Raw genomic sequence first — 27,043 nt, 5'->3', positions numbered from 1 at the left:
TAAATCAGCCATGGTTGAATGGAGCAGACCCATTGGGCTGAATGCCTTAATTCTGCTCCTATGCCTCATGGTCTAACAAAGTTGAAAAACTGCTCAATGCATTGAGCAGGGTTTTTACAACAGTGTTAAATGGATCAGCAGCTAATTTTAGAAGGATGTACTGCTACTCGATGCCTGAATATCCAATTATCATGGACAGCACAGGAGAGAGGGAAATTTACTTACTATTTTCTTTCCAAAATGAGAGGTTTATTTATAAACACAAATTGCAGGAGGAACTCAACAGGCCAGAGAGCATCTGTGCAGGGGAACAAACAGTCAACATCTTGGGTTGATATATTTGCAATCTGTACATTCCCTCAGATTCAAACTTAATATCCAGCCACCCTTGTCAAGGATACACTCTACCCTTCAGTCTCTCTCCAAGGATATCCTTCTTATAAACACTGCATAATTTATGTTCTTCTTGTGAATGCTGTCTGTATAATGCGGTGTCTGTGACACTGCTGCAAGGAAGGTTTTCATTTGCACTTGTGCACGTCACAATAAATAACACAGACTTTGAGACATTGATCCAGGTATAAAGATTTCTTCGGAAAAAGCAGCTGTCACCTTAGGTAGAGCCCTCGACGGCCCATTTTCTAGCTCTGTCAATGGTTGTCCCAATTCTTCCTCCCCAAAAATAAGTTTATTACATGATAAAATGATCACATTTTTATAGCACTGTACTGTCCTAAATCCAGAGTCTGCAAGCAATCTATCTAGAAATTAAAACAAAGCCATTCTCATCCAGGATTCATTCAGGACCCTCTGCAGAGGCTGGACGGAATCAATTGTGATAAGGAGTTTGCTCATTCTCTCTGTTCTGTGTTACTGTGTGGGTTTCCTCCCATACTCAAGTCAGAGTGATTGAACTGTGGGCACGCTATGTTAGTGCCAGAATCATGGCAATACTTGCGGGCTGCCCCCTGCACGTTCTCAGCCTGTGCTGGTCATTGATGCAAATGATGCATTTCACTGTAAGCTTCAATGTCGTGATGTCCACATGACAAATAAAGCTAATGTCATCTAATCTAATCTGGCATCTACAGTCTCAGAAGGTGCCAAAGGGATACCTGGATACAGAAGTATCTCAGGAAGAGGGGGCAGGGAGACAGTTTGAGCGGATCCCTCAGTGTGACTGCTGTCTCCACATGTGAATGACCATTCCTTGCTCTGGAAGTGTGTGATGGGACAGTGTAGAGTGAAGGTAACTCTCTATCTAACTGGTCCTGTTCCTGTCCTGGGAGTACAGTACAGTGTGTGTATGTGTATATGTATATATAATCTCTATATCGCTCTCTCTCAAACCAGTCCTCACTGCACCTTGAGGAGTACCCAATTACCTCAACGGCCACATCTTGGGTGGCATTCTTCAGGTGCTCCCATTTCTTTCCCGCGTCGGAGTCTGCACTTGGGGTGCCTTTACTGTCCAGTTTCTTCCTTAGCTTGATCTGGACGTTGAAATCTGGAACCTGCTCCAGAAGAAACGACCTCCCATCAGTTGGTGCTGTCTAGACCCGATGACCATGGGGCCGAGGCTGAATGCAGAGCTGCACGCAGCAGCCTCCAAGCCAAACTGAAACAGACGCAAAACTACTGGTGGACTGCCCTAGCAGAATGAACGCAGGACTACACAGACACCGGGGCAACGCTCGAGCCTTCTACAACTTGCTGCACATAGTGTAGGGTCCCACTTGTCAGATTCAAGCCCTTCTATCCCCATCCCTTCTCCATGGATTGTCACCTTGTCGTGGTGGAGAAGCTTGTGTGGTCCTGTGATCCCGAGAGCAATGCTGTCTGGAGCTATGCTCCTGGTAGGGTCACCCATGGCAGTAAGGTCAAGGGTAAGGTCCCTGACAAAGAACAATCCAACCAAGACCTCAACGGTGGAACAGGTGGACGAAGTTACTTCGAACTCAGCAGCTGTGAAGGCGGATGAAGGCTGCAACAAATCCATCAGCTCCAATCGTAGTGGTTTCCATGCCATTGGAATCAGTTGGTTGATTTGTGAAGTATCGTGTGCTTCTTGGAGTGCGACATCAAGTACACGTTAAACAAATACACGCACAGGCGTCTTCACTCTGTGGGCCACTTCTTCAGAGTGAAGACCATCATCCTCGACCTCGAGGGATAGGCACGATGATGTTCATCCAATGGCTCCAGCCTGCTGACAGACAAGGAAGCCATCATGAGGTGACGGACAGAGCACCACGAGGGCTTTTTCAAGGATAATCGTCAAGTAGGAAGCTTCCATTGAAATGATACCCCAGCACGAGGTCAGGATTACGTTTGACGACCCGCCAACTCTGGACGTGGTCAAAGCCGCTGTTTCCAAGTTTAAATGCCAGAAAGCTCCAGGCGTTAATGGGATCCCAGCAGAGATGTACAAAATGGGATTAGAGATATTTTCCTGAGCAGACTCACAAACCTGTTCACACTCTGTTGGGAGAAAAGTTCAGTCCCAAATGACCTTCGCAGCACTGTAGTTTTCTCCCTGTACAAGACCAAAGGGAGAAATCTGATTGCTCAAACTACAGAGGCATTACCCTGCTGTCCACCGTTGGGAAGATCCTCTTCAGAATTCTCATGGACAGAATCATTGCCGATGGCAACCTCACAGAGAGTCAGCATGGATTCAAAGCGAACAGAGGCACACCTGATGTGATCTTCATCCTGCACCAGATACAGGAGTGTTGAGAACAGAACATGTACGTGGCGTTCACTGACCTGACCAAGGCCTTTGATACAGTCAGCTGCCATGGTCTCTGGAAGATTCTGTCAAAGCTTGGCTGTCCCCCAAAATTCCTCACAATCCTGCAGCAGCTCCATGAAGGCCAAAGTGGTCAGGTTAAACACAACGGCGACCTATCTGACCCTTTCCCCATCAGTACCAGCATGAAGCAAGGCTGTATTTTGGCACCAGTGCTCTTTGCCATTTTTTCAGCATGATGTTATGGGAAGCGAAAGAGACCACCTCAGAGAGCATCTGCTTTTGGTTCTGCACTGACGGAAATATCTTCAACCTCCGCCGCCTTCTCACCCAAACATAAATCATTCTCGAGCCAGTATTTGTGGCTGACTGTGCTACTCTCACGCACACAGAAGGTGCTCTACAGGCTACAGTCACTCAGTTCGCCAAGGCTGCAAGGGCTTTCGGGTTCATGGTCAGTCTGAAGAAAGCAATGATCCTCCATCAGAAGCCCCCTCGTGGCATTTACAACCCACCTCGGATCACCATTGACGGCCACCCTCTCACCACCGTTAAGTAGTCAACCTACCTGGGCAGTGTCATCTCCAATGTCACTACAGGAGTAAGGGACGTTGACAATCGACTCGCCAGAGCCAGCAGTGCCTTCGGGCGCCTCCAGAAACACGTGTGGAAGAACCACAGCTGTGTCTGTCCACAAAAATCCAAGTGTATGGGGCTGCCGATGTCACAACACCGCTCTACGGCTCCGAAGCCTGGGTCTTGTACCGCCAGCGAATCCGGTTGCTCGAGCATTTCCATCCGCACTGCCTCCACTCCATCATAGGTATCAGATGGCAGGATCATGTCCCCAACAATGGGGTCAACTTCCAAGCGTTGAAACCACTTTGCTGCTCAGGCAGCTCCGCTGGCCAGGCCACGTGCCTCACATGGACAACTCCGGGTTACCGAAAGCAGTTCTCCACGGAGAACTTTCTCAGGGCAAGAGAGCTCGTGGTGCCCCACGCAAGAGGTGCAAAGGCCAATTTAAATGGCAGCTCCCTCAGGCAAATAGAGCTCAATGAGTGGCAGCAGCCCACTTGTGACAGAGACTGCTGGAGAACACTGATCCATAGAGCAGCCGAGAATGCTGAGGAATCCAGAAGAGCGGCTGCTGAAGAGAAGAACAGATGCAGGAAGGATCTGACCACCCAAGTGTCCGCATCCCAGCTGTTCCTGTGTCCCTACTCCCAGAGTCTGCAGATCCACAATTGGCCTCTACAGTCACCAACCATCGTGCCGTCGCTGAGAGCAAAGGATGTTGGGAATGTCGAGGGTAGAGAGCCGCGAGAAGGGTGTGGGACAGGTGGAAGGAGTGCCAGGGTGGAGAGCTGGCGCATATGCAGACACACCCAGCCTGAGGCACCAGGTAAGGTCAATTGATTCCAAACAATTAGTTTATTGATCATTACAGAATGTCTCTCCAGTGCTTCCTGCTCTCTCTCTCCCCTCTCCCTCCCCCTTTTCTCAACTTCTCCCTGCCTCCTTCCCACTCTCAGTCTACAATAGAGACTGATATCAGAATCAGGGTTATCACCACATCATGAAATTTGTTTCTTTTGTGGCACGGTATAGTGGAAGACATAAAATTATTACCGTACTGTGCAAAAGTCTCAGGGACCCGACCTATATATATGTGCCTAAGACTTTTGCTTACCACTGTATGTGATGGAATGTTGTAGAGGGGAGCTTCACTCTGTCTCTGACCCCAGGAGTGTGTGATGCGACAGTGTAGAGGGAGTTTCACTCTGTGTCTGACCCAGGAGTGTGTGATGGGACAGTGCAGAGGGAGCTTCACTCTGTGTCTGACCCTTTTTTTTTCTTAACAAAATTTTTTATTACCAATATCGGTGCTATACAATATTTACAAAACCAGTGACTAACACATTTACTACACTACAAACAGACCCAATACATGTTACACCAATATATTGCCATCCTCATCAATGATGGCATTTACACCCCACGGAGCCCAACGGTCCCGGAACACCTCTACGGTCGCCGTGGACTGTGCGTATTCCTTTTCAATGTTCACCTGGGCATGAACATACCCCCTAAACATAGCCAGGCAGTCCGCCCGGGGAGAACCTCCTGCCACCCTTTTCCAGGAGCCACGGATGGCAATTTTCGCCAGCCCCAGGAGCAAGTTGACAAGGACATCCTCATCCCTCTGTGCCCCCCTCCTTACTGGATGACCATATATGAATAGGGTGGGACTGAAATGCAACCAGAAGGCGAGAAGCAGCCCACGCAAATACGCGAAAAGGGGCTGCAGCCTCACACGCTCCACGTACATATGGTACACGGTCTCCTCCAGCCCGCAGAAGTGACACGTGGCTGGGAGATCCGTGTACAAACTAAAGAACTTATTGCAGGGCACCGCTTTATGCAGCACCCTCCAGCCGAGATCCCCAAGGTGCATGGGAAGGACTCCCTTGTAAAGGGACTTCCACTGGGGACCCCCCCTCACCTCCAGGTGGGAAGACCGACTGCCATGGTGTGTCAGGATGGTGGACAAGGGCTAGGAAGTGGAGGGTGTGGAGCAACAGCCCATAAAGGTACCTCCTGCCTGCATCCCTGAATGGGATTGTGGGTGTCAATGGAAGACGGCTCAAGTTGTGTGGATTCGTCTCTCGGGTAAGGCTGCGGGACCTGGGCCCGACGAGCAGCTCAGCTTGAGTCGTTCCACACACCTGAGCCGCACCGACATCCGTTGAGACGGGGCAAGGGTCGGCCAGGACCCCGCCCTCTGCCAGAGGAGGGGATTCCTGGCCTTGAGGCAACCATGTTCCAGACTCTCAGTAGGTCCTGATAGAAGCCGGGCAGCCTCTGCAAAGCAGCACGGCTAACGCCCGCCGGCGGTAGCTGCATATCTTCGGCAAGACAGCAGCCCCTCCGGAGGAAGAAAGTCGCCAACACGTGCCACCTGGGAGGGTGCTAAGCGTACAGGAATCTCTGCAGAGTCCTGAGGCAGAGAGCCGCCAGTCGTGTGCGTACACACACCAGCGACTGTCCGTCCTCTCCCACTGGGAGACTCAGAACCACTGCAGAGACCCAGTGCTTCCTGTTTCCCCAGAAGAAGTCCACTAGCTTCCTCTGCATTCTTGCGACAAAAGGGGCAGGGGGGGCCAAGGTGACCATCCGGTACCACAACATGGAGACCACCAGCTGGTTTATGACCACCACCCTGCCTCGATAGGAAAGCACCCTGAGAAGGCCTGACCAGCGCCCTAGCCGGGCCATGACCTTTGTCTCCAGGTCCTGCCAGTTCGCCAGCCAGGTCTCCCCAGAAGGACTCAGGTAAACTCCCAGATAGAGAAGGCGTCTGGTGCTCCACTCAAAAGCTCTCATCTCCTCTGGCAGGGACTCCACCTGCCACTGGCCTACTAAGAGTCCGGAACATTTCGCCCAGTTGATCCTCGCGGAGGATGCCGCCGAGAAAACATCTTGGCACTCGCGCATCCTCCGCAGGTCACAGGGGTCTGTCATCATGAGGAGTACGTCATCGGCGTAGGCCGAGAGGACAACCCCCATGTCCGGTTCGCGCAGAACCAGACCTGTCAGCCTTCGCCGAAGAAGGCTGAGGAATGGCTCGACACAGATCGCATACAGTTGACCAGACTTGGGGCACCCCTGACGCACTCCTCTTCGGAAGGGAATAGGTCCTGTCAATGATCCATTAATCTTAACTAGGCACTCTGCAGCAGAGTACAGGAGCCGAACTCGGGCCACAAAGTGTGGTCCGAGCCCAAAAGCCTGCAGGGTGCCCACCAGGAAACTGTGGTCCACCCGGTCAAACGCCTTCTCCTGGTCAAGAGAAAGAAACGCTGCCGGGGTCCCAGTCTCCTGGAGTAGGTGGATCAGGTCCCGTACTAAGTGGACATTGTCCTGGATGGAGCGCCCCGGGACTGTGTAAGATTGGTCAGGATGGACCACCTGTCCAATTACCAAACCCAGACGGTTGGCCATTGCCCGGGCGAAGATCTTGTAGTCCGCGCACAAGAGGGAGACCGGCCGCCAGTTCTTTAGCAGGCGGAGGTCTCCCTTCTTGGGCAGTAGGACCACAACAGCTCTCCGCCATGAGAGGGGCGTTTCTCCGGTGGCTAGGCTCTCCCCTAGGACAAGGCTGTAATCATCCCCCAGGACATCCCAAAAAGCCTGATAAAACTCAACACTCAGTCCATCCAAGCCAGGGGACTTGCCCCTCCGGAGTTGCCGAAGGGCAGTGGACAGCTCCTCCCGAGTCAGGGGGGCGTCCAGACGCACTGCGTCCTCTGGACTGACCTTAGGCAAATCCTTCCAGACCTCACTACACGCCTCCGCATTTGACGGATCAGGCGAGAATAAGGACCGATAGAATGAACGGACTTCGTTGTTAATTCCATCAGGGTTCGTGATGGAAGAGCCATCGGCAGCCAGCAGCTCCACTAGCTGCTTTTGAACTCCCCGCCACCTCTCCAACAGTTAGAAGAAGGGTGAGCCACGGTCCAAATCCTGCAGCATTTGGATCCGTGACCTCACGTATGCACCTCGGGACTGCTGAAGCTGCAGGTTCCTTAGTGCATCCTTCTTCTCCTGGTATTCCTGCCACAGCTGTTGGTCTCCAGCGGTCGGACCGAGGTGGGACTCCAGGTCAAGCAACGCTCTCTCAAGCCGCTCAACCTCAGAGCTCCGCCTCTTTGTCGACCCCCTAGTGTACTCCCGACATAAAAACCGGATGTGGGCTTTGCCCACATCCCACCATAGCCGTAGGGAGCAGAACTCTCTCCGCCTCTCCTTCCAGGAGACCCAGAACGCTCGGAACGAATCCCAGAATCGGCTGTCCTCCAGCAGCCGGTTGTTAAAATGCCAATACCCGGATCCCACCCGAGGGTGTAGTGGAATAAATTCCATCCACACAAGGTGATGATCCGAGCACGACACTGGCCGCATGGAGGACGCCGACACGCGGGAGATGTAGACCCGAGAGATGTACATGCGGTCTATCCTGGAACCTCCTTCTCTAGACCTTCTCGAGAAGGTGCTAGAGTTGGGGTGAAGATTCCGCCAGATGTCCACCAAGTCAAAGGAGCCGACTAGCTCCTTTAACTTTTTTGCTGATGCTGGGTCGCGTTGGAGGCCCGAGCGGTCCTCCGCCTCGAGGGTACAATTGAAATCTCCCCCGAGGATGACGCAATCCCCAGGATCGATGGAGCTCAGCAGGGTGGACAGCTGGCAGAATAGGCGCATCTGCATCACACCGCGCCTGGGAGCATACACATTGATAAAATGCAATGGTACGCCATTCAGGAGCACAACCAGGTGGAGCAGACGGCTGGGCACAACGTCCTGGACTCTTTCAATTACTGGCTGGAAGGTCGGGGCCAACAGGATCGCCACCCAGCTAGAAATGGAGCTGAGGTGGCTCATGCAGACCCTGCCCTGCCACTCCAGGAGCCAAGCAGACTCGTCCCCAGGGATGGTATGGGTTTCCTGCAGGAAACTCACCGTATACCGCCCATCCCTGAGGGCTGAGAGATTGTTATGCCTGCGAAGAGGACCCCTGCTGCCGTTTACATTGAGACTAGCTATGGTAAGCTTCATGTCGGGAGTACACTAGGCCTCAGCAGCTGTGTCCATTCCGGTGAGAGCGGAGGCGCCCTCCACCACACTGTCCCGAAAGAAAGCAAGGATACTTTTTGCCTTCTGGGCTTCAGTGGTACCAGCGACACCCTGTGACCCGCCATCCCCCGTTGGAGCGAGGCTGCTTCTCCCTCTGATGTCCCTTACTAGGTCATCTAGGAAAGATTTTAGTTGCCGTCTGTCGTTCCCCGACACCGCATTCCCCTTTCCCTTTCCCTTCCGTCTGAGGATGACTCTCAGGGACTTCACCAGCCTCGGCATGCTGGGCCAGCGAAGCGAGGCCAGTTGAGGCCGGTGCTTGGCACCCTCACAGGTGAGAATGAAATGCTTAATTTCCTCTACAGGTATCAATGGGGACTTCTCAGGAGGGGTGAGGATGTCCATTGTTTCACTATCGAAAGAGTCCCCCTCCAACCCGTCACTGCAGACAGAATCCCCATCGGCCTCCCCGCATGTTCCAAAAGATGGCTGCGCTTGTGACCCATACCGCGCAGCGGGCACCTCGCTCTTACCTGCCCGCTCCACCGTCGCATCAGCCTCATCCACATTTGCGACAGTGGAGGGACAATCCCCAGGGACTCCCTGCAAGTCATTAATTGCTGGGGTCGACGTGCATAGAATATCATCCTCCCCAGGGGGCAGGCATAGAGGGGAACCCGGCACCTTTGGTCCAAGGGACTCACAAGCAGCCTGGTGCTGAGAATGAGAGAGCTCTGTCTCGTCTCCTCTTACATTATTCGGTTCGCTTGCCTCCAGGGAGGCACTGACTAGTAAGTCCTGGGTGGAGGCCTCCAGAGCTGCCTCATTTGTGCAAACAGGGCTGTCACAAGCTTTTTGCACAACCACAGCAGCTACCCCAGGACTGGTGGCTACATCTGGGGACTCAGGTTTCGAACTAACATCCGCCCGGTCTCCCACCTCTTCCTGGGACTCCCCCGCATCTACATCCCCTGCCCTCTTGCGGGAACATTCCCTTCTCCTCTTCACACCGGAGGAGCACACAGGTGCAGGCTTCACCGATGGGGCGGTGCTTTCTGTTTCCATCACCCCATCTACTTGCGCACCTCCCCGAGCCCCACGCTCCACTTCAGGGCAAATGGGCGTGAGCTCTGCGGCCTCAGAGGCCGACTTCTTAGGGTATTTGGATTTCTTCTTTGCCTTCTTACTCAGCACAGACTCCACCCCATCCCCCATCTGAACCACAGGGAGAGGAGCAGGGACCGACACAACCGTAGGAGTAGGGACAGGGGTAGGGGCAGGGTGAGGGGCCGGGGCAGGATCAGGGGCGGGGGCAGGGTCAGATGCAGGCGCAGACGCACGCGCAGGAGTAGGATCAGGGGCAGAGGTAGCTGGGGCACTGGTGCCCGATGTGGGCTCCCTCGGGTTCCGGGTGGTAGGACAGTCCCTCCGAAAGTGCCCCACCTCCCTGCATGCATGGCACCGTGGGCACTCGGAGCTCCAGTACACCTGATAATCTACTCCCTCGTGCCAGACAGTAAACCAGCCCTCAACATCGTCCTCCCTTTCCAGCTGCATGAATACCTGACGCCGGAAAGAGAGTACGGTGCGGAGGGTGCGTCTCTTAAATTTGTGTCGGATGGCAGTGGTCTCCGACCTTACTTGCCCTAAACGGGCCAGTGGGGGAAGCAGGTCCTCATTTGGAATGAAAGGCTTAACATGCCCAAGCACGATACGTTGCGTGGGGGCCATCACCAGCTCCATCGGTAAAAAGATGTTGTCTACCATGACTCCCCTGCTTGGTGCACTAGCTCTTCATTCGCCAGATAAAACACCGCCTTTCCGAACTCCTTTTCGGTGGCCAGAATACCACCTTTCCCCACAAGGTCCTCCATTGCCTCCGCACACTTTTCTAGTGTCATTCCAGGGTGCAAAATACATTGCACCCCACGTTCCACCTTCACCGACCGGAACAGGGCGTTATCCGAGTCCGGGGAGGCAGCCGCTCTTGCGTAACTCCCCGCAGGTGTGCGACTCCCTGGAGACCGGTCCGGCATGCTGGCACTGTTTCCAGTCCGCGAATTTTACAGCGGTGCCGGTTAGAAGTCCTGGAGCGAACAAATAACTGGACGGGAAAGTTTGCAGTCGACAGTTCCTCGCTGGCTTGGCGCCAGGAAAGGCTCCGTCGGACTTGCAGAAACCCAGGCCGGGAGAGGCCGAAACGTCTTTTCAGATGCTCCGGCTCCGACACCGGATGAAAATCAGGAAGATAAAGGAGGAGGAACGTTGCCCCAATGTCAATGGGGGGAACGACGGCGTTTGCCTCTGGTTTTGGAGCAAACCAGCTTCCTGGCGAGTTGCCAGCGGCCGCAGCTGGGAGCTACGCAGTTAGCAGCCGCTGACAAACCCAGTCCAAACCGGCAGTAAAACTCCACACCGAGCTTCCACACCAGCGCCGTCACTCACTCAGTTGTCCAAGAGGGTTTTGGAGTCACCTCCAAAGTATTCCACGAACCTTATCCAGTAGTTTTGCCTCAATTTCTCCCAGCTCAGTCAGCACAGCTCCTCTCTGTGTCTGACCCCGGGAGTGTGTAATGGGACAGTGTAGAGGGAGATTCATTCTGTGTCTGACCCACGAGTGTGTGATGGGACAGTGTGGAGGGAGCTTCACTCTGTGTCTGACCCTGGGAGTTTGTGATGGAACGGTGTAGAGAGAGATTCACTCTGTGTCTGACCCTGGGAGTGTGTGATGGGATGGTGTAGAGGGAGATTCACTCTGTGTCTGACCCAGGAGTGTGTTGTGGGACAGTGTGGATGGAGATTCACTCTGTGTCTGACCCAGGAGTGTGTGATGGGGCAGTGTGGAGGGAGCTTCACTCTGTCTGACCCCGGAGAGTGTGATCAGTCAGCGTTGAGGGAGCTTCACTCGGTGGTTGAACCTAGGAGAAAGTGATAGGAGTGTAGAGGGAGCTTCACTCTGTGTCTGACCCTACCTTTTTTCCCCGCTCCCCGACCTGGCCCCATCTGCCCTTCATCCCCCCTCCACACCTGGCTCCACTTATCACCTGCCAGCCCTGGCCTCACCCTCTCTTCCACCACCTGTTACGCCTCTACGCTCTCAACCAGAAACGTCGATCATCCCTCTGCCTCCATAGAGACTGCCTGACCTTGAGTTTCTTCAGCAGTTTGTGGATTACATAGAGGATTTTTCATACAACTTTGGGTGTGCCTCCACATTAAAGCTTCTATATAAATGCAAGTTGTGGCTATAGTGGTCAATACATTCCCGTATCTAGACCAGCTGGGCTCAGGACCATTATAAGGAAATTCAGCCAAGGTTGGAGATCACCGGTGTGGGAGTGCTGACCACAGAAATTCTCAGTTTCTCACTAATGATAAACCTGAGTTCCCCACCACCAGAGACATCTTCAAAAGGTGATGCCTCAAGGCGGCATCCATCGTAAGAACCCTCACATTCCGGGACATGCCCTCTTCCCGTTACCCCTATCACGGAGGAAGTACAGGAGCCTGAAGACCCATATTCAATGTTTTAGGAATAGATTCTTCCCCTCTGCTGTCAGATTTTGGAATGGTCTGTGAGCCCCATGGATACAACCTCACTGCTCTTCTTTCACACTACTTATTTAATTTTTTTTAATTGTAACTAGTAGTAGTTTATTATACTTGTATTGTACTCCTGCCACAAAACAACAAGTTTCATGACTGATGTCAGTGACAATAGACTGATTCTGCCTCCCCACCATTATCTCCATAAAATTGGGCACATTGTTGCACCTTATGGATTAGATTTCCCTCTCACCTTGCCATAGGGTCATAAAGCTTGCAAATAGGCCCTTTGACCCAACTCACCCATGCCAACCAACCAATAAACTTACCTGAGCTGCTCCAAATTGTCCATGTCTGGCCCATATCCTTCTAAACTAGGGGTTCCAACCTTTTGTATGCCATGGACCTATGTCATTAAGCAAAGGGTCCACAGACACCCATTTGGGAGCCTGTACTCTAAACCTTCCTATCCATGTACCTATCCAAATACCCCGTCAATGTAACTGCCTCAACCACTTTCTCTGGCAGCTCATTCAATATACTGACCATTCACTGGATGAAGTTTTTTTTAACAAAGAGAACTTGGCATTTTTTGTCACAGGTACATTGAAAATGGAAGTATGCAGTGAAATCAGTTGTTTGTGTCAATGACCAACGCAGTCCGAGTGGCAGCCCTCGTAGGCATTGCCATAGCATGCCCACGTGGTTGTCACTCAGGTTCCTGTTAAACCTCTCCCCTGTCACCTTAAACCTATGCCTTCTACTTCTTTATTCCCCAACTCTGAGAAAAAAACGACTGTGTGCAGTGCAAGGAATTCAGGTCACAGTGTGCACAATGCAACCTCTGGGAAGATAAGTAATTCATAAAGATTTGCATAAATCTGCACAGGTTAATTAGGTACCATAATTATCCAGTCAGAGTGTTTCCTGTGAAACTGCAATAGAGATTAGCTTCCATCCACTTAATCCACACTCTTTTCCAAGAGTAATCTTCTTGAACTCTATTTTCCTAATTCCTTGTCAGTACTTTGCTTCAGTGCTCGGGGTTCAGTTCCTGCTGCTGTCTGTGGGGGATCTTGTAGGTTCTCCCTGTGACCCAATGGGTTTCTCCCATTCTCCAAAAATGTACGGGTTAGAGATTCATTGGTCACAAGGGTGCAATTGGGCAGTGTGAGCCCGTTGGGCTGGAAGGGCTGGAATCATGCTGTATCTCTGAATGTAAAACAAAATAATTTCTGAAGAAGATTGGGGTTGCATCTCCGGTCAAAACTCATGCAAATTAGGAGCACGACTAGGCCATTCGGCCTCTCGAGCCTGTTCCACCATACGATACAATCATGGTAAAACCTCAGCATTACATTCCCGTCCACACCCTGTAAACTTTCAAAAGTTCCATCTAACTTTGCCTTGGAGATCTGCCTCCCTACCACCCTTTTTGAAAAGCCAGCACTGAGGGAAAACCTTCATATCTGTCTTTAAAGGGGTCATCCTTTATCTTTATAAACAGTGGCCCTTAGTCCCAGATTTTTTCACAAAACTTCAAAATTCAAAGAAAATTTCTTATTAAAATACACCTATGTTACCATATACTACCTGGAGATTTATTTCTTATAGGCATTCACTATAGAACAGAGAAATGAAACACTACACACAAAGACTGAAGCAACCACTGTGCAAAAAATTAAATAAACTTAAACAGATAAACAAATAATTCTGAGAACATGAGTTGTAGAGTCCTTGAAAGTGAGTCTATAGGTCTTGGAGGCAGTTCAGAGTTAAGATGAGTGAAGTTATCCATGCTGGCTCATAAGCCTGATAGTTGAAGGGTAATAACTGTTCCCGAGCCTGGTGGTGTGGGACCCAAGGCTCCTGTACCTCCTTCCTGATGGCTGCAGTGAGAAGAGAGCATGGCCTGGATGGTGGAGGTCCTTGATGATGGATGTTGCATTTTTGTGGCAATGTTTCTTGTTGATGTGCTCAATGGTGGAAGAGAAAACATCCCCTTCACATCTGCCCCTTCCACATCCCTTAGGACCTTATGTTTCAAGTCTCAAATAAGAATGAGTCAGAGTACGAGGAGCAGATAGAGGGCCTACTGACATGGTGTCAAGAAAACAACCTGTCCCTCATTGTTAACAAAACAAAAGAGCAGATCATTGACTTCAGAAAGGGGGGAGTTCTACAACAATGGTGTTGAGGTTGGAGCTTCAAGTCCCTAGAAATGTACATCACCAAGTCTGTTCTGGTCCAACCATGTTGATGTCGCCTCCAAGCAAGCTCACCAACACCTCTACTTCCTCAGGAAGCTGAAGGAATTTGGCATGTCCCCATTTACTCTTACCAATTTTTATCAAGAAACCACAGGAAGCAATCCATTTGGACACACGAAGGTTTGTATGGCAACTGTTCTGCTCGTGAGTGACGTGGCCACAAAAAGCTGCAGAGCTGAGAACACAGCTCAGCAAATCTCGAAAATTCCAAAATCAGTGGCGCAAAAGGGCTTGAAAATCCTCATGCCAGATTCCCTGAAGGTTCATTCGCAGGGCAAGTCGGCAGTAAGGAAGGCAAATGTAATGTTAGCATTCATTTCAAGAGGACTAGAATATAAAAGCAAGGATGCAATGCTGAAGCTTTATAAGCCATTGGTCAGATCGCACTTGGAGTATTGTGAGCAATTTGGGGCCCCTTATCTAAGAAAAGATGCTCTGGCATTGGAGAGGGTCCAGAGGAGGTTCACAAAAATGATTCTGGGAATGAAAGGGTTAATGTATGGGGACCATTTGATAGTTCTGGGCCTGTACACTCTGGAGTTTAGAAGAAAGAGGGAATTGAATTGAAACCTATTGAATACTAAAAGGCCTAGATAGAGTGGACTTGGAGAGGATGTTTCCTATAGTGGGAGACTCTAGGCCCAGAGGCACATCCTCAGAATAGAGGGACGTTCATTTGGAACAGAGATGAGGAGAAATTGCTTTTGCCAGAGGGTGGTGAATCTGTGGATTTCATTGGCACAGACAGCTGTGGAGGCAAATTCATTGGGTATATGTAAAGCAGAGGCCAATAGTTTCTTGAACAGTAAGGGTATCAAATGCTACTGAGAGAAGACAGAAGAACCTGGTTGAGAGGCATAATAAATCAGCCATGATGGAATGGCCGAGCAGACTCGATGGACTGAATGACTTAAATTTGCTCCTAACTGTATGTTTCATTGAAACTAGCCTTCCCTCCATGAACTCTGTCTACACTTTTCACTGCCTCAGTAAAAGAGCCAGCATAATCGAAGACCCACCCCGGACATTCTCTCTTCTCCCATCGGGCAGAAGATTCAACAGCCTGAAAGCACGTACTGTACCTCCAGGCTCAAGAACAGCTTCTGTCCTGCTGTTATGCGACTCTTGAATGGGCCTCGTATGATAAGATTGACTCTTGGCCTCACATATTGGCCTAAACTTGGCCTACTTCATTATGATGTTGCACTTTATCATTCACCTGCATTGCACTTTCTCTGCAGCTGTTACACTTTATTCTGCAGTGTTATTGCTCTACCTTGTTCTAGCTCAAAGCACTCTGTAATGATCTGATCTGTATGAATACTATGCAGGACATATTTTTCCACTGCATCTCAGTACATGTGACAATAATAAGCCAATTCCGACACTCAGTTTACAGATCACATTGTGCGATTGGTTTCTTGTCCAGTCTAGGTAAGGCTGGCCAAAAAGCTATTTTCATTGGCACAGACAGGAATGTCCTTCATTGACTACGTCTACACCATCCTCTATACCAGGATGCTGCCTGGATTAGAGAACATGTCTTATGAGGATAGGGCTTTTCTTTTTGGAGCACAGGGGGATGAGAGGTGGCTTGACAAAAGTGTACCATGATGAGGCATAGATTGAGTTGATAGTTGGAGGTGTTTTCCCAGGGCAGAAATGGTTGGTATGGGGCGGGGGGCACAATTTTAAGGTGATTGATGGAAAGTAATGAGGAGAACGTCAGAGGTAAGTTTTATTTTTACACAGAGAGTGGTGGGTGCGTGCAACATGCTGTCAGGGATGGTATTTCAGGCAGATATATTAGGAACACATAAGATACTCTTAGATAAACACATGAATGACAGAAAAATAGAGGGTTACGTAGGAAGGAATAGTTAGATTGATCTTAGAGTGGGCTAAAAGATCGGCACTACATCGTGGGCTGAAGGGGTTGTAATGTGCTATAGTATTCTAAGTTCTATGGTCTATGTAATGTTTTGATCTGCATGAATAGTACACAAGACAAGATTTTCACTGTATCAAAGCAATGGCAAACCAGTTCTAATACAGTACTCAGTTTACAGAGCATGGTGTGAGATTGGCTGTTTGTCTAGACCAGACAAGACAGGCCTAATAGCCTTTCTCTTGGCGATAATATCTCAACTGACTGTGGCACCTGCCCGAAGTTGATTTTAGTGTGCCACTGACCTTGGACAGGCAGGTCCAACAAGTTCAGGCAGCTCCCCATTGCCAGATCGAACCCGGGAGCCCCAGGCATTGTTAAATTATTGGAATACTGCAATTTGCTAAAGGCCATTTAGACTTTGTTTTATTCCCATCAATTCAAACAAGCCACTTTGTAAATTGCTGCTGTGGAACATTAATCAGACTCTTCCGGTCTGACACATGATAGATCAATAAGATATATTCCTTTTTAAACAAGATGTACTTTGAAAGGTCTTGTCATCTATGCCTCATTTATCTCCACCTCCTGTGTTCACGAACGTACATTTGAACAATGTCTCGATTTTTAAAATTTGTTTTCTTGGATTTACCTCCTCCTACCCCGACGACATCCTCCATGCCCACAACTCAACGGAAAGAGGAAGCTGCAAAGTCTTTACTTTCTTCAGAGGTTACGTAGGTCTGGCTCATCACCAAATACTTAAAGAAACTTTTGCAGATGTACTGTTGAAAGTATCCTGGCTGTGGTTGTATCACAACTGGTATGGCAATTTGAATGCACAGAAGTATACAGCAAGAAGCTGCAGAGAGCAGTGGACTCAGCCCAATACATTATGGGCACATCCCACCCCATGAGTGGTCATATCTACGGGAGGAGCTGCTTCAAGAATGCAAAATCCATTATCAAATAACTCCATCCTCTCACAGTTACCATCAGTGAATACAGTACAGAAATTTAAAGTCCCACACCACCAGTTTCAAAAACAACTACTTCCCTTCAACCATTCAGTTTTTGAACTAACCAGCACAACCCTAATCACTACCTCAGTTTAGCAACACTTTGATCACTTTCTAATAAAATGAATCAGAATTAGGTTTTATAAAATTTGTTGTTTTGAAGCAGCAGTACAGGCCTGTGACAATGCTACACGTTTTTCAGTACACCTGTGCACACACGTACTTGTGCATTTGACAATAAACTTGAATTTGACACTTCACGACTCCACCAACCTTCACGTCAGCTGCCAGCTTACTAACTCACACTTCCACTTTCTCGTCTAAGTTATTTATAAAAATTACAGAGAGCAGAGGTTGCAGAACAGATTCCTGCGGTCACTAACCTCCAGACAGAAAATGCTCCATCAACAATGACTCTCTGCCTTCTGTGGGCAAGCTAATTCTGGATCCACACAGCAAGGTTTCCCTGGACCGGTGCCTCCTTTGTGAATGAGCCTACCATTGGGAACCGTATCAAACTCCTTTCTAGAATCCAGATATACCACGTCCATTACTCTACCTTTGTCACTCCTTCAAAGATTCAATCAGGCCTGTGAGACATGACGGGTCCCTCACAAAGCCATGCTGACTGTCCCTAATCAGACTGTGCTTCTCCAAATGCTCCTGAGTCCTGTCTTTAAGAATCTTCTCCAATAATTTGCCCACCACTGAAGACTCACTGGTCTATAATTCCCAGGGTTATCCCTATTTTCTTTGTTGTTGCTGTTGTTACTTGTATTGTTCTGCTGAGCACCATGGACACGTTATGTTGGCGCTGGAATGTGTGGCGACACGTGGCTGCTCCCAGCACATCCTTGGTTGTTAATGTAAATGATGCATTTCACTGTATGGCCAGAAGATGATTCAGGAGCAGAATTAGGACATTCGGCCCATCGAGTCTGCTCTGCCATATCATGGCTGATCCAATTTTCCTTTCAGCTCCAATCTCCTGCCTTCTCCCTGTATCCCTTCACGCCCTGACCAATCAAAAATCTATCAACCTCTGGCTTAAAGATACATAAAGACTTGGCCTCCACAGCTGCCTGTGGCAAAGAATTCCACAGATTCACCATTCTCTGACTGAAGATATTTCTCCACATCTCCGTTCTAAAAGAACGTTGGTAGTGGGTAAGTTATTGGAGGGAGTACTAAGAGACAGAATCTACAAGCATTTGGATAGACAGGGACTTACTAGGGAGAGTCAACATGGCTTTGTGCGTGGTAGGTCATGTTTGACCAATCTATTGGAGTTTTTCGAGGAGGTTACCAGGAAAGTGGATGAAGGGAAGGCAGTGGATGTTGTCTACATGGACTTCAGTAAGGCCTTTGACAAGGTCCCGCATGGGAGGTTAGTTAGGAAAATTCAGTTGCTCGGTATACATGGAGAGGTGAAAATTGGATTAGACATTGGCTCAATGGAAGAAGCCAAAGAGTGGTAGCAGAGGATTGCTTCTCAGAGTTGAGGCCTGTGACTAGTGGTGTGCCACAGGGATCAGTGCTGGGTCCATTGTTATTTGTCATCTATATCAATGATCTGGATGATAATGTGGTAAATTGGATCAGCAAATTTGCTGATGATACAAAGATTGGAGGTGTAGTGGACAGTGAGGAAGGATTTCAAAGCTTGCAGAGGGATTTGGACCAGCTGGAAAAATGGGCTGAAAAATGGCAGATGGAGTTTAATACAGACAAGTGTGAGGTATTGCATGTTGGAAGGACAAACCAAGGTAGAACATACAGGGTAAATGGTAAGGCACTGAGGAGTGCAGTAGAACAGAGGCATCTGGGAATACAGATACAAAATTCCCTAAAAGTGGCGTCACAGGTAGATAGGGTCATAAAGAGAGCTTTTGGTACATTGGCCTTTATTAATCAAAGTATTGAGTATAAGAGCTGGAATGTTATGATGAGGTTGTATAAGGCATTTGTGAGGCTGAATCTGGAGTATTGTGTTCAGTTTTGGTCACCAAATTACAGGAAGGATATTAATAAGGTTGAAAGAGTGCAGAGAAGGTTTACAAGGATGTTGCCAGGACTTGAGAAACTCAGTTACAGAGAAAGGTTGAATAGGTTAGGACTTTATTCCCTGGAGCGTAGAAAAATGAGGGGAGATTTGATAGAGGTATATAAAATTATGATAGGTATAGATAGAGTGAATGCAAACAGGCTTTTTCCACTGAGGCAAGGGGAGAAAAAAAACCAGAGGACATGGGTTAAGGGTGAGGGGGGAAGAGTTTAAAGGGAACACGGGGGGGGGGGTTTCTTCAAACAGAGAGTGGTGGGAGTGTGGAATGAGCTGCCAGACGAGGTGGTAAATGTGGGTTCTTTTTTAACATTTAAGAATAAATTGGACAGATACATGGATGGGAGGTGTATGGAGGGATATGGTCCGTGTGCAGGTCAGTGGGACTAGGCAGAAAATGGCTCGGCACAGCCAAGAAGGGCCAAAAGGCCTGTTTCTATGCTGTAGTTTTTCTATGGTTTCTATGGTTTTCTAATACCCGTCTATTCTGAAGCTGTGTCCCCGGTCTTAAACTATCCCACCATAGGAAACATTCTCTCCACGTCCACTCTGTCAAGGCCTTTCACCATTCGATAGGGTTCAATGAAGTCACCACTCATTTTTCTGAATTCTGGTGAATACAGGCCCAGAGCCATCAAACACTCTTCATATGACAAGCCATTCAATCCTGGAATCATTTTCGTATGTTTCAAGTTCATATGATAAATAATCTGAATAAGAAACATTGACTGTCCATTTCCCACAGACATTACCTGACCTGACGATTCCTCGGTTCAAAGTAAGTTCATTACCAAACTACATATGTCACCATATGTGAGATTTATTTTCTTGCAGGCATTCACAGTAGAAGAAAGAAATACAATAGAATGAAAAACTACACACAAAGTCTGACAAACAACCAATGTGCAAAAGACAAACTACAAATACAAAATAATAATAATAATAAATAAATAAATGATTAAGTAATATTCAGACCTTGAGTTGTAGGGCCCTTGAAAGTGAGTCCGTAGGTTGTGGACTAAGTTCAGAGTTGTGCTGAGTGAAATTATCTCAGCCAGTTCAGGAGCCTGATGGTTGAAGAGTAACAACTGGTCCCACGCCTGGTGGTGTGGGACCCAAGGCTCCTGCAACTCCTTTCCAAAGGAAGCACTGAGAAGAGAGCACTGCCTGGATCATGGGCACTGCTTTCCTGTAGATGGCAATCCAGTCCCTCCAAGTTCCCCATTCCACTAACCCACCTCTGCACTCTCCCCACTATATAATCTTCATTTCTTTTTATCAAGTCTCCAATTAAAAAAAATTGGCAAATGATGCAGAAAAGGCTTGGAAAATGTCAGAGTCTGATGGTTGTCATAGAAACTGGCATCTTTTGCCTTTCCTGAATAACTATATTTTTCCACAGAATTAGTCACGACCAATCCAGTGACTCACGTACCCTTTCTCTGACCTATACTCTCTCACAGACAACTCAAACCCAAATCGTTGGCCCCAAGATTGGGAAGTTCATAAATCCCTGTTCTTCTCCTCTCTTTTTCAATATTTTTATTGATTTCTTACATAAAAGAATACAGAGTACAGTAGGATATATAACATATATTGATTACAATATATCAGAATCACAAATATAGTCTCAGTACCCCATGCCCATATACATTAAATTTAAACATAATATTGAAGAAAGATAATTTTATCATACAAAAAAAATCTAAACCCACTACCAGAAAAAAACAGCTGCTTGGTTGAAAAAAAGAAAAGGAAAAAATTATTATCATATAATAAAACATATTGTTAGCCAACATCTGTGCTCTTCTCCTCTCAAAATGAATATTCATACTGTTTAAAATCCAGTAACTTCTGCAGGACAGCAAAGCTCTCTCAACATGCAATGATGGAGCACCACACTGTGGGATGGGCTGTACTGAGACAGCATCACACTGTGGGAGGGGGTACTGTGTTGTGCTGACCTTTTAACCTACTCTAAGATCAATCTAACACTTCCTCCCACGTAGCGCTCCATGCTTCTTTCATCCGTGTCTCCTAAATGTCCCTAATTTATCCTCCTCTACTAGCGCGTAGTGAGTTGGGGGCATGCTATGTTGGCATGGAAACATGCTGACTCTTGTGGGCTGGCCACAGCACAGTCAGACTGTGTTGCTATTGATGCAAAGTGACGCGTTTTCTTGTATGTTTCAATGTACATGTGACAAACAAAGCTAATAAGACCATAAGACTGATATATCAACCCCCTCAACCCCATTGTCCTGCTTTCTCCCCATAACCTTTGACACCCTTATTAATCAAGATCCTATCAACATCCACCTTAAATATACCCAAAGACTTGGCCTTTGCACTGTCCATGACAATGAATCCACAGATTCACCACCCTCTGGCTTAAGAAATTCCTCCTCATCTCTGTTCTATTCCGAGGCTGTGCCCTTGGGTTCTAAACTTTAATCTTCATCTTTAAACAGTGAAAAGCTCGTCTTGCATAGAGTTCATACAGATCAGTTCAATGAGGTAGAATAAAGGGAAAACAATACCAGAATCTAGAATCACATGGATCACATGTCAGCCAGACCAGGTAAGAATGGTGATATCACAAACATGAGGAAATCTGCAGTTGCTGGAAATTCAAGCAGCACACACAAAATGCTGGTGAATGCAGTGGACTAGGCAGCATCTATAGGAAGAGGTACAGTCGATGTTTCGGGCCGAGACCCTTCAGCAGTCCTGACGAAGGGTCTCGGACTGAAACGTCGACTGTACTTCTTCCCAAGAATGGTGACATACTCCCTGAAGGGTGTTGGTGAACTGGACAGATGTTTACAACACACAGGTAGTCATCATTCCTAATGACTAGTTTATTTTTTTTTTAAGTATCCAAATTCCTAATCTTGTAAGCCCTGGTTTAAGATGGCACTACTGAAGGTAAGCAACAGCTTGAAAGGTTTGAAAGGCAAAAAATTATTAATAACACCTTTTCCGAAGTAAATTGTGGTAAACCATCACAGCAAACAATGAAGAGGCAAGCAAATGCAAAGCTGATTGGAGGGAAGAGCCGTGCTGGTACACTGCAAAACCTAAGCATAACGTGTTCGATACGGGGTTGCAGGTAGGAGCTGGAGTGAGTGACTGGGAGAGGACGAGTCAAAGCTGAGGTACACGGTTGTATTGCTCTCAGTGCTGAGCTGATTTGGAGGGATCGAGGTGGCTTCCGGCTGGGCAGCAAGGCCTGGGCCCAGAGTATATTCCTGGTCAGCAAGGCCTAGGACCAGAGCATGTCACTGTGCCCTAACGTGAGGCATGATCCACCCTTTGGACAATTTAAATGCCCGTCCATGTGGACTGTTAAGCCAGAGTGTCAGGACTGGAGGTGAGGGTCAGGCCGAGGCTGAGAGACTGCTTCGTGGCGATTTACCCCAGTAATACGATGAACTGAGACCGAGGCTTTGGGCCTACTTTAGGGATTTGGATCCAATCTGGTTCAGAATGCTGTTGCTTGCTTCTATTATTTGCGTGATTTGTGCTTTTTTTCCTCTTTCTCTATGCATTGGGTGCCAGTCTTTATTTATTTTTAATTGGGTTCTTTCTGGTTTCTTGCTTTGTGGCTGCCCGTAAACAGACAAATCTCAAGGTTGTATAGTTTATACATTCTTTGACAATAAACGTACTTTGAATCTTTGATTGCTCACTGAATTATTAATTGAATTTAAATTCTGTATCTGCCATGGGAGAATTATTTTATTTTTTATTTAGGGATACACACAGTAACAGGCCCTTCCGGCCCAATGAGCCCTCACCACCCAATTACACCCATGTGACCAATTACCAACCCATACACGTTTGGAATGTGGGAGGAAACCGGAACACCCAGAGACAGTGAGGTCGCGTCCACGTGTTCATCGTCCGTTCAGAAATCTGATGGCGGAGGGGAAGGCACTGTTCCTGAAACGCTGACTGTGCGTTTTCAGGCTTCTGTACCTGCTCATTAATGATGGTATCCAGAGTGACTGGTGATTGCTTTTGCAAATAAGGAATCTGAACATTCATAAGGTTAATAACTGGTTAGTATCTGTATCCAACTAGTCAACGTCTGTATAAATATTACATTTCTTTTTCCCAGCTTCAGATCAGTATGGTGACAGGCCAGGCTTGTGCACAAAGTAAAGTGTGATTGAGGAATGAATGTGTGTGTGTGTGTTTTCTCAGAGTCCAGGTAATACTTGACAACAATCAATGAGAAGACTTTGTTTGCATGCCATCCAGAGATCATCTCATATGCACTCCCATGGAGGCAATACAATACAGTACAGAATACAGTGAGCCACAAGAGACTGCAGATGGTGGAGTCTGGAGCATCAAACAATCTCCTCGAGGAACTCAGCAGGTCGAGCAGCATCTGTGGGGATTATACTGATGCAGGGTTTTGACCTGAAACACCTACAATCCCAGGGTGCCATGGTACCGGAGTGGTTAGCACGACCCTATTACAGCTCGGGGTGGGAGATTCGGGAGTTCGATCCTGGCACCCTCCGTAAGAAAGCTTGCATGTTCTCCCTGTGACCTTGTGGGTTTCTTCTGGGTGCTCTAGTGTCCTCACACAGTCCAAAGATGTACCAGTTAGTAAGTAAACTGTCCTATGATTAGGCTGGTGTAAATTGGTGGATTGCTGGGTGGCAAGGCTCAGTGGGCCTGTTCTGCAGTATACCTCTATATAGATAGATGCTGCTCGATCTGTGGAGTCCCTCCAACAGACTATCTGTTGTTGCAGAATAAAGTGTCACAGTTACAGAGGAGATGCAGTCCAGTGCAATGCTACATTTAAAGCAGAGGTCAATACCTACCAAATATTGAAAGACCTAGATAGTGTGGACATGGAGAGGATGTTTCCTATAGTGGGAGAGTCGAAGACCAGAGGGCACAGCCTCAGAATACAAGGACAGACTTTGAGAACAGGGATGAGGGAGAGTTTCTTTAGCCAGAGAGTAGTGGATTTGTGGAATTTATTGCTGCAGACAGATGTGGAGGCCAAGTCATTGGGTATGTTTACATAGAACATAGAACATAGAATAGTACAGCACAGTACAGGCCCTTCGGCCCACAATGTTGTGCCGACCCTCAAACCCTGCCTCCCATATAAGCCCCCACCTTAAATTCCTCTATATACCTGTCTAGTAGTCTCTTAAACTTCACTAGTGTATCTGCCTCCACCACTAACTCACGCAGTAAATTCCACGAACCAACCACTCTCTGAGTAAAAACCTTCCTCTAATATCCCCCTTGAACTTCCCACCCCTTACCTTAAAGCCATGTCCTCTTGTATTGAGCAGTGGTGCCCTGGGGAAGAGGTGCTGTCTATCCACTCTATCTATTCCTCTTATTATCCTGTACACCTGTATCAAGTCTCCTCTCATCCTCCTTCTCTCCAAAGAGTAAAGCCCTAGCTCCCTTAATCTCTGATCATAATGCATACTTTCTAAACCAGGCAGCATCCTGGTAAATCTCTTCTGTACCCTTTCCAATGCTTCCACATCCTTCCTATAGTGAGGTGACCAGAACTGGACACAGTACTCCAAGTGTGGCTTAACCAGAGTTTTATAGAGCTGCATCATTACATCGCGACTCTTAAACTCTATCCCTCGACTTATGAAAGCTAACACCCCATAAGCTTTCTTAACTACCCTATCCACCTGTGAGGCAACTTTCAGGGATCTGTGGACATGTACCCCGAGATCCCTCTGCTCCTCCACACTACCAAGTATCCTGCCATTTACTTTGTACTCTGCCTTGGAGTTTGTCCTTCCAAAGTGTACCACCTCACACTTCTCTGGGTTGAACTCCATCTGCCACTTCTCAGCCCACTTCTGCATCCTATCAATGTCCCTCTGCAATCTTTGACAATCCTCTACACTATCTACAACACCACCAACCTTTGTGTCGTCTGCAAACTTGCCAACCCACCCTCCTACCCCCACATCCAGGTCGTTAATAAAAATCACGAAAAGTAGAGGTCCCAGAACAGATCCTTGTGGGACACCACTAGTCACAATCCTCTAATCTGAATGTACTCCCTCCACCACCACCCTCTGCCTTCTGCAGGCAAGCCAATTCTGAATCCACCTGGCCAAACTTCCCTGGATCCCATGCCTTCTAACTTTCTGAATAAGCCTACCGTGTGGAACCTTGTCAAATGCCTTACTAAAATCCATATAGATCACATCCACTGCACTACCCTCATCTACATGCCTGGTCACCTCCTCAAAGGACTCTTATCAGGTTTGTTAGACACGATCTGCCCTTCACAAAGCCGTGCTGACTGTCTCTGATCAGACCATGATTCTCTAAATGCCTATAGATCCTATCTCTAAGAATCTTTTCCAACAGCTTTCCCACCACAGACGTAAGACTCACTGGTCTATAATTACCCAGACTATCCCTACTACCTTTTTTGAACAAGGGAACAACATTCGCCTCCCTCCAATCCTCTGGTACCATTCCCGTGGACAACAAGGACATAAAGACCCTAGCCAGAGGCTCAGCAATCTCTTCTCTCGCCTTGTGGAGCAGCCTGGGGAATATTCCGTCAGGCCATGGGGACTTACCTGTCCTAATGTATTTTAACAACTCCAACACCTCCTCTCCCTTAATATCAACATGCTCCAGAACATCAACCTCACTCATATTGTCCTCACCATCATCAAGTTCCCTCTCATTGGTGAATACCGAAGAGAAGTATTCATTGAGGACCTCGCTCACTTCCACAGCCTCCAGGCACATTTATCCTTTATCTCTAATCGGTCCTACCTTCACTCCTGTCATCCTTTTTTCTTCACATAATTGAAGAATGCCTTGGGGTTTTCCTTTACCCTACTTGCCAAGGTCTTCTCATGCCCCCTTCTTGCTCTTTTCAGCCCCTTCTTAAGCTCCTTTCTTGCTTCCCTGTATTCCTCAATAGACCCATCTGATCCTTGCTTCCTAAACCTCATGTATGCTGCCTTCTTCCACCTGACTAGATTTTCCACCTCACTTGTCACCCATGGTTCCTTCACCCTACCATTCTTTATCTTCCTCACTGGGACAAATTTATCCCTAACATCCCGCAAGAGATCTCTAAACATTGACCACATGTCCATGGTACATTTCCCTGCAAAAACATCATCCCAATTCACACCCACAAGTTCTAGCCTTATAGCCTCATAATTTGCCTTTCCCCAATTAAAAATTTTCCTGTCCTCTCTGATTCTATCCTTTTCCATGATAATGCTAAAGGCCAGGGAGCAGTGGTCACTGTCCCCCAGATGCTCACCCACTGAGAGATCTGTGACCTGACCCAGTTCATTACCTAGTACTAGATCTAGTATGGCATTCCCCCTGCTCGGCCTGTCCACATACTGTGACAGGAATCCGTCCTGGACACACTTAACAAACTCTGCCCCATCTAAACCCTTGGAACTAATCAGGTGCCAAACAATATTAGGGAAGTTAAAGTCACCCATGATAACAACCCTGTTATTTTTGCACCTTTCCAAAATCTGCCTCCCCATCTGCTCCTCTGTATCTCTTCTGCTACCAGGGGGCCTATAGAATACCCCTAATAAAGTAACTGCTCCCTTCTTGTTCCTGACTCCCCATCTGCTCCTCTGTATCTCTTCTGCTACCAGGGGGCCTATAGAATACCCCTAATAAAGTAACTGCTCCCTTCTTGTTCCTGACTTCCACCCATATTGACTCAAAAGAGGATCCTGCTATATTACCCACCCTTTCTGTAGCTGTAATAGTATCCCTGACCAGTAATGCCACCCCTCCTCCCCTTTTTCCACCCTCCCTATCCCTTTTAAAGCACTGAAATCCAGGAATATTGAGAATCCA

At 48.0% G+C, this 27,043-nt stretch overlaps 1 protein-coding gene across 10 annotated transcripts in view; it reads right to left on the bottom strand.

The window, feature by feature from the left end:
• Nucleotides 1–27,043, bottom strand: part of tmem198ab (transmembrane protein 198ab) — a 133,004-nt gene that overhangs the window by 46,200 nt on the left and 59,761 nt on the right. Inside the window, exon 1 of one of the 10 annotated variants that reach the window (XM_072261023.1) lies at nucleotides 10,154–10,262. The exons of 8 other annotated variants lie outside the window; for them this stretch is intronic. The gene's annotated coding sequence lies outside the window, so the exon portion shown is untranslated. Of the gene's footprint in view, nucleotides 1–10,153; nucleotides 10,263–27,043 lie in introns of those variants that run through there. One more of the 10 variants, XM_072261024.1, reaches the window with a different exon arrangement.

The sequence above is a fragment of the Mobula birostris genome, chromosome 6 (genome assembly GCF_030028105.1).
Source record: "Mobula birostris isolate sMobBir1 chromosome 6, sMobBir1.hap1, whole genome shotgun sequence".
NCBI lineage: Eukaryota > Metazoa > Chordata > Chondrichthyes > Myliobatiformes > Myliobatidae > Mobula > Mobula birostris.
This window is presented reverse-complemented; position numbering and strand designations above follow the sequence as displayed.